The 7248-nt window shown below is 41.2% G+C and overlaps 1 long non-coding RNA gene across 1 annotated transcript; it reads left to right on the forward strand.

The window, feature by feature from the left end:
• Nucleotides 1-1132: 1132 nt before the first annotated feature.
• Nucleotides 1133-6596, forward strand: LOC144587503 (uncharacterized). The gene is made up of 2 exons (XR_013542661.1): nucleotides 1133-1191; nucleotides 6204-6596. It is a non-coding gene; the product is annotated as an uncharacterized LOC144587503 (long non-coding RNA).
• Nucleotides 6597-7248: the final 652 nt, after the last annotated feature.

The following is a 7248-nucleotide window of genomic DNA, read 5'->3' on the forward strand; positions in this document are numbered from 1 at the left end:
CTGGATTATGGAGAAAGCCAGAGAGTTCCAGAAAAATATCTACTTCTGCTTCATCGACTATGCGAAAGCCTTTGACTGTGTGGACCACAGCAAACTATGGCAAGTTCTTAAAGAAATGGGAGTGCCTGACCACTTTATCTGTCTCCTGAGAAACCTATATGTGGGACAGGAAGCAACAGTTAGAACTGGTCATGGAACAACTGAGTGGTTCAAAATTGGGAAAGGAGTACGGCAAGGCTGTATATTGTCCCCCAGCTTATTTAACTTATATGCAGAATACATCATGCGGAAGGCTGGACTGGAAGAAACCCAAGCCGGAATTAAGATTGCCGGAAGAAATATCAACAACCTCCGATATGCAGATGATACCACTCTGATGGCAGAAAGTGAGGAGGAATTAAAGAACCTTGTAATGAGAGTGAAAGAGGAGAGTGCAAAAAACGGTCTGAAACTCAACATCAAAAAAACTAAGATCATGGCCACTGGTCCCATCACCTCCTGGGAAATAGAAGGGGAAGATATGGAGACAGTGTCAAATTTTATCTTCCTGGGCTCCATGATCACTGCAGATGGAGACAGCAGCCCTGAAATTAAAAGGCGCCTTCTTCTTGGGAGGAAAGCGATGACAAATCTTGACAGCATCTTGAAAAGCAGAGACATCACCTTGCCAACAAAAGTCCGAATAGTCAAAGCTATGGTTTTTCCTGTCGTGATGTATGGAAGTGAGAGCTGGACCATAAAGAAAGCAGACCGCCGAAGAATTGATGCCTTTGAATTGTGGTGCTGGAGGAGACTCTTGAGAATCCCCTGGACTGCAAGGAGAACAAACCTATCAGTTCTAAAGGAAATCAACCCTGAATGCTCACTTGAAGGACAGATCCTGAAGCTGAGGCTCCAGTACTTTGGCCATCTCATGAGAAGAAAAGAGTCCTTGGAAAAAACCTTGATGTTAGGAAGGTGTGATGGCAAGAGGAGAAGGGGACGACCGAGGATGAGATGGCTGGACAGTGTCTGCGAAGCAACCAACATGAACCTGACGCAACTCCGGGAGGCAGTAGAAGACAGGAGGGCCTGGCGTGCTCTGGTCCATGGGGTCACGAAGAGTCGGACACGACTAAACGACTAAACACACGAAGAATGTATTCTGTGGCTCACCAACAAAGCACACAGCTGAGAGGCCGGCTGGAATGAGTAAGCAATTGTTCCCCTTATCTGATGATGCTGTCTGAACACCTTCTTCTTGCCCTTTTTAGACAGCTACTTCAAAACCTTTGGTGGTGAGATTTTGCATTGTGGGTACATGGACGTCATGTTCCTCTATGAAGATGATCTACTGGACTACAATATTTCCTTTATTTCTTTTTTAAAAATAGTTCAGGAGGAAGGATTCATGTCATCTCTGCACCACATTGAGCTCACACAATATAAATTAGAGCAGAGTTACAGCAGACAACTGGGTTTGGACTGGGAGTCAAGGATGACTTCTTTTAACAATTAAGCTTTTGTATTTGGGGCTCTGGATTTTTTTTTTTAAGGTAACAACGTAAAAGTAACAAAAAAAAACCTCACACAGCAAATAATACAATTTGATAACAGTTTCAGAATTTTATTAGGATCACAAAATGTTACATATGTAACCCAGAAGCTGCAATACCCAATTTACATCCAGTTCTGAAGATTACATTTATGGACCACATGGCTGTTTTGTTTTTGATTTGTTATCAGTAGTCACAATTTCTTGATAAATTGGCACAAGGTAAAAGCAGACTGTCTTTGATAGCTGTGCTAAATTTGGCGCTGATTTCAAGCCTAGCTTAAAAGTTATAGTTTTTGTTTAACTTATTACTATAATCAATATACCAGTTTAGCTTCAGATAGTCTCCAAAATGACAATCTGAACAGGGGGGGGGGGGAGAAATTACAAACAAAACTGAAATCAGAAATAAAAAACGTTCCTCTGGTATGTGGTATTTCTGCCCATATTAAGAACTTTGGAACACAGTTACCTTTTCTGGAACTCAGTACAAACCCCAAAGTTAAGGAAATCACAGATCATGGATTAACCCCCTTCTCACTCAAAATGTGGGCACATTGATCCATCTCTCTTGAAACTTAATCCTCACTCCCCCACTACGCCACCCAGTATAATCCCGCAAACCATCACTAAAGGAAGAAATGAAATTAAGTCCAGGTGTTGATAGTATCAGCATCTGTATACAGTGGATCTGCAACCAAATCCTACTCAAAGTTACTTATTAATCCAGTCCAATAGATCCATACTTGGGGAGAGGAAGGCTCATTATATATAATAGGCTTAGTCCTAGGGAAGCAAGGTTTTTTCCTCTTCAGGGAATCAAAGAGTGGAACTTATCACTTGTGCTTACATGGATTGGAAGTTAAGATACAAGGAGGTTCCATCTGTGTGCCCATAGTTTTTTTTTTATGGGGGGGGAGCAAGTTGAATTTACTTACTTTGGGGGCAAATAGCTTTAATGACAACTTTTTGCTCTCAATGAAATTTGTTTTCTTTTAAGAACAGATGATACAACAGTGATATATGTGTGGTGGTTATATATAAACACATGCACGCATGTGATTTGTTTTATTTCTATTGTAGATTAGGTTGTAGGAATGATAAATGATTACAGGATTGGTATGTGACGATAGCAGGTATGCCATGGTAATTTATGTGGCAGTAATTAGGAGTTCACATTCTATTGTTTTAGTTATTTGTACAGCTACATAGTCAATTCACATACAGATTTTGGACCTGCTTCTGAACAGATTCACTTGTACACACAGACCAGAGTAGACATGGATTTTCATTCCATTTCAAAATGCTGCTTCCAAAGAAGATATAGCCTTCAGCTGATCTATGGTCTAAATCTCCTTGGTAACACCATCTCTCAAATTGCTTGCATTCTGCAATTGGGATTCAATTTTTTTTACTCTATTCAGAGTCCTACAATTAGCAGCCTCATAAAACAAGACTTCTTTCTGTAACAGTTGCAGAATTTACCTTATTATCTGAAAGCGACAGGAACAGTATCACATTACTGGCAGAAAAGAGTAGTGACTTGAATGACTTACTGAGGAAGATTGAAGAAGATGCCGCAAAAGCAGGATTACATCCTAAAGTTAGGAAGATAAAGTAATCGCCACAGAAAATTGGATTTAAAGTTGTAAATGAAGACGTCGAATAGTTAAAGACTTGCTATCCCAGTGGTTCCCAACCTTGGGTCCTGAGATGTTCTTGGACTAAAACTCCCAAAAGTCTTCCCCACGAGCTGCGCTGGCCACGATTTCTGGAAGCTGTAGTCCAAGAACATCTCAGGACCCAAGATTGGGAACTACTGTTCTATCCCTTGTTTCAATCCTTATTCAAAATGGATGCTGCAATCAAGAAATGAGAAGAAGACCGAGACTGGGAAGGACAGCTACGGATGAACCAGCCATGATCTTTAAGTCTAAGAATATGTTTCTGAAGACCAAGACCATCCATGTGGTGGCGTTTCCAGTTACTATGCACAGATGAGAAAGCTGGGCAATGCACAAAGTTGATATTAAAGAAATCAATTTATTGGAAATTTATTGGTGTTGGAGGAGACCTATACAGATGCCTTGGGTTACCAGAAAAACAAATACATGGATTCTAGATCAAACCACTAGTAATGATGAAACCATTACTAGTCCAACACTCTTTAATACCCAGAGCTCACCAATCACTCTAGCCGCATGCCGCCTTTGGTCATCACAACTCAACATGTATCACGTGCGTGCTTTTATGATGGTTGTCAGCTGGGAGTTAGCATGCACTTTTGATATCTACATTAATAATCCAGTAATTAGTGGAACTTTTCCGTACATCACCCTTTGAATTGTTTAGCCTGTAACACTAGCCTCGACTCTACAAAGTTATCTGATCTTCAATCTGTTGAAAAAGGCGCACCAGCTGGACATGTGAGATAGCAGCCTAGTTCCTTTGCTCCTGGATATTGCCTAGCCCCTGAGGAGGCCAGGGAAGATAAAAGGGAAGAAGACAACTGAGCACCCAGGAGAGGGAACAGGCATGACACCGAGCGATCAGAACTGTCGCTTTTTATTACAGGGCCTCTGCAGCCCTCCTGCTGAGCATTACAATCCTCAAAAATCATTTAAAGAAGGGGAAGATGAGTTATTATTAAATCATGTCATTCCTCTTCAAAAAGAATACTTCAGTCCCCATTTGTGATACGAGAATTGTTGTCTTTTACTGGTAGGGAGCAGCATATTAACCCCTCCCTCTTTTTTTCCTTTTTCTTCCTTTCTTTTTTATTTTGGTGTAACGAGATTAACCAGGAAATGCCAAAAAAAAAAAAAAAAATCCTCAGAATGATCTTCTGTTCAGCTGCAGCCAGTCAAGGAGAAACATCCAAAAACTCAGTGAGATGTTTCGCTACAAGCCACAGGCCTCCGTTATCATTTTTAAAAACAGTTTCTTTTTTTCTCTCCCAATTTCTGTGTAGATGTTGCTGGCTTAATGTGGCTCCTAGAAAGGAGACCTACTAATACAGTAGTTCATTTAAAATAATGACGTCGAATTATTCTGATTTACCGTGCTGATTGCCTTAAGGCATTTATGGGAGATATATTAATAATATCTAAATGACCTAACCTGACTACAGCTTGGTCTGGCTATGAAATGCTATAGATATTTGGGTGGGAAAAATCAGTAAATGCTTCTCCTCCTCCTTCGTAAAACAACATCCACGTTCATGTATGTGAATCCTATGGAGCATTCTTGAAGCAGCCCTCTATTACCAGAAACAGCAAAGATGGTTCCAAATAAGGGATTTGCACTCTGCAGCCCTTTGCTTAATTTCAAAAGCCCACAAAAAGCAATCAATAATCCAGCAAGAGTCAAAGCCTACTGGAAGTGATCAGCAAGATTATCTGACCTTCCTCAGCAGCCTACTGATCGGACAGGGGTGGGGTGGGGGAAGAGTCAAAGGAAAAGCAGAAAGATGCACATCCTATTTGGGGGTTCAAAAAAAGAGGTTGAAATGACACAAGAGAGAAGCACACTGGCCCTGTCCACACCACAGCCTGAAGAGAATGGTTGCCACCACCATCATGGAGTTCCACTGTGCCCTGGAAGGCCACTGCACAGAGGGCGCCATGGAGAGAGCAACCCGTCGGATGCCAAGGTAGTTGATGCTGTTGCCACTTGCGGTAGAAGTGGGGCAAAATCCCACCAACACCTTCCTTTGAGGGAAAGAGAACGTACCACAGCTGGTGTTGAGCCCCATCGCAAAGAAAACGTTGGCTTCTTTAGGAGAAATGAGGCACCCTGGCCTCTTCTATTTCTTTGGCCCCAAACAGAGTGGGGACTTTGGAAAGACTATTTGTGCACAGCCGTAATTTATGTAGCACTCACGAAGTACCACAATGGTGTGTTTCATTTAACAAGATGGCCTGGTTCCATTTTTTTTTTTTTTTGCATCATCTTCGTCATAATGTTCATTCAAACCTGTAAAAAAAAAAAAAAGCAAAGCAAAGCAAAGTGTGGTGCTTATATACCTCCCCTTTTAATTGTTGTAAGCCACCTGGGGTACTTTTTAAGGAGAAAGGTGGGCTAAGAATAAAGTAAATAAATAAAATAATTACTTGGCCACCACTACCCCTGCTGGAAAGTTATGCAATGAACTCGTTACTGTGCTGGGTTGTGACCTATAAACTCCCAGATGATGCCTTAAATAGCTACTCCCTCATAGCAAGACCTTATCAAGCAGTAAGTTCTGTTTATCTAGCCATTTAAATGACACTATAGGCTAGAACTAGAGGTTGCTAGAAAAATAATTGGGTATTCAAACCAGCTTTTTATTGGAGGCAGGTTACCTTTATATCTATTGTCAAAATTCATGCTAGCTTTTGAGACATTTACCAGGATTGTAGAGCAGTTACAGAAGCATCAAAATCAAGAAAATATAAGATACAAAATCTTGTCATTAAAAACAACAACAACAACCCTGGAACAAAAGCATTCTGCAGTTCTTTTGAAATCTCTTATCGTTACTGGTGTGAGAGCCTTTGGCTGATGGGGATGGGTCTTCCTTAGCAGTTAATTAGCTCAGCTGCCTAGGTGATACAGAATGTTTCTGAACATTCACACTGCTCAAGGTTGTTTTGTTTGATTTAACACTTTAACCCTCATTTTTGTGCAGATACAGCCATGTGGTGTTTGGTGGGGGAGAAAGCTTTTATGAAGAAGAGAGAAGATAAGGCTGTAACTGTTCGCCACCTATCAATAATGCAAGTATGAATATGGGGCATGTATGAAAATTATATATGAATAGGTTGTCAGTAACACCCCATTCCCTGAGATTTTAGGAGCCAAACCTGAAACCAGACAAGAGCCTGGAAATGTGGTGGTGGTGGTTTGCTGTTTCGACTTCAACTCCCAGAATTCACATTTTTTAATTGTAGGCCAAACAAGTAATGTTTCCATTACTTGGATAAGCCAGTGTATCTTTGAAAGAGCCACCTCTGCCCACCTTTTTGCCCTTGTCTGCCCCCCAATTTAGGGGAGTGGTGTCAAAATACAAGGAAGGAAGGAAGGAAGGAAGGAAGGAAGGAAGGAAGGAAGGAAGGAAGGAAGGAAGGAAGGAAGGAAGGAAGGAAGGAAGGAAGGAAGGAAGGAAGGAAGGAAGGAAGGAAGGAAGGAAGGAAGGAAGGAAAGGAAAGGAAAAAGGAAAGGAAAGGAAAAAGGAAAGGAAAGGAAAAAGGAAAGGAAAGGAAAAAGGAAAGGGAAGGGAAGGGAAGGAAAGGAAAGGAAAGGAAAGGAAAGGAAAGGAAAGGAAAGGAAAGGAAAGGAAAGGAAAGGAAGACCCTCTTGAGAAATATTTAAAGGGATTAGTTCATTTTTTAAGAGGAAAACCAGGATATAGTCACTGCTGATGTCTCTAGAAAGCCAAGACTTTCTCTCAGCATCTGTTGCCATGGGTGACAGTCTCATCTTGCCCAATGGTAGGGCAAGCCCTGAGAGTGTGTCCCAGATTGTTTAGTTGGAAGGTTTACTATCCTGCCTGCCAATTCCTGCCTTAATAAGGCCCTGCAATCATTTTGTTTGGCTTACCCTATTGACACCGTCCCTTCAGAAGTATACCCAGACTCATAGGTTTAAATAGTAAATGTGGCTTTGTTGCCTTTTGTAAGGCAGGCTTGAAAAAAATGAAAGGGGGGGACCCCAAAACATTTATGATTTTCACA

Source organism: Pogona vitticeps, chromosome 1, assembly GCF_051106095.1.
Source record: "Pogona vitticeps strain Pit_001003342236 chromosome 1, PviZW2.1, whole genome shotgun sequence".
Lineage (NCBI taxonomy): Eukaryota > Metazoa > Chordata > Lepidosauria > Squamata > Agamidae > Pogona > Pogona vitticeps.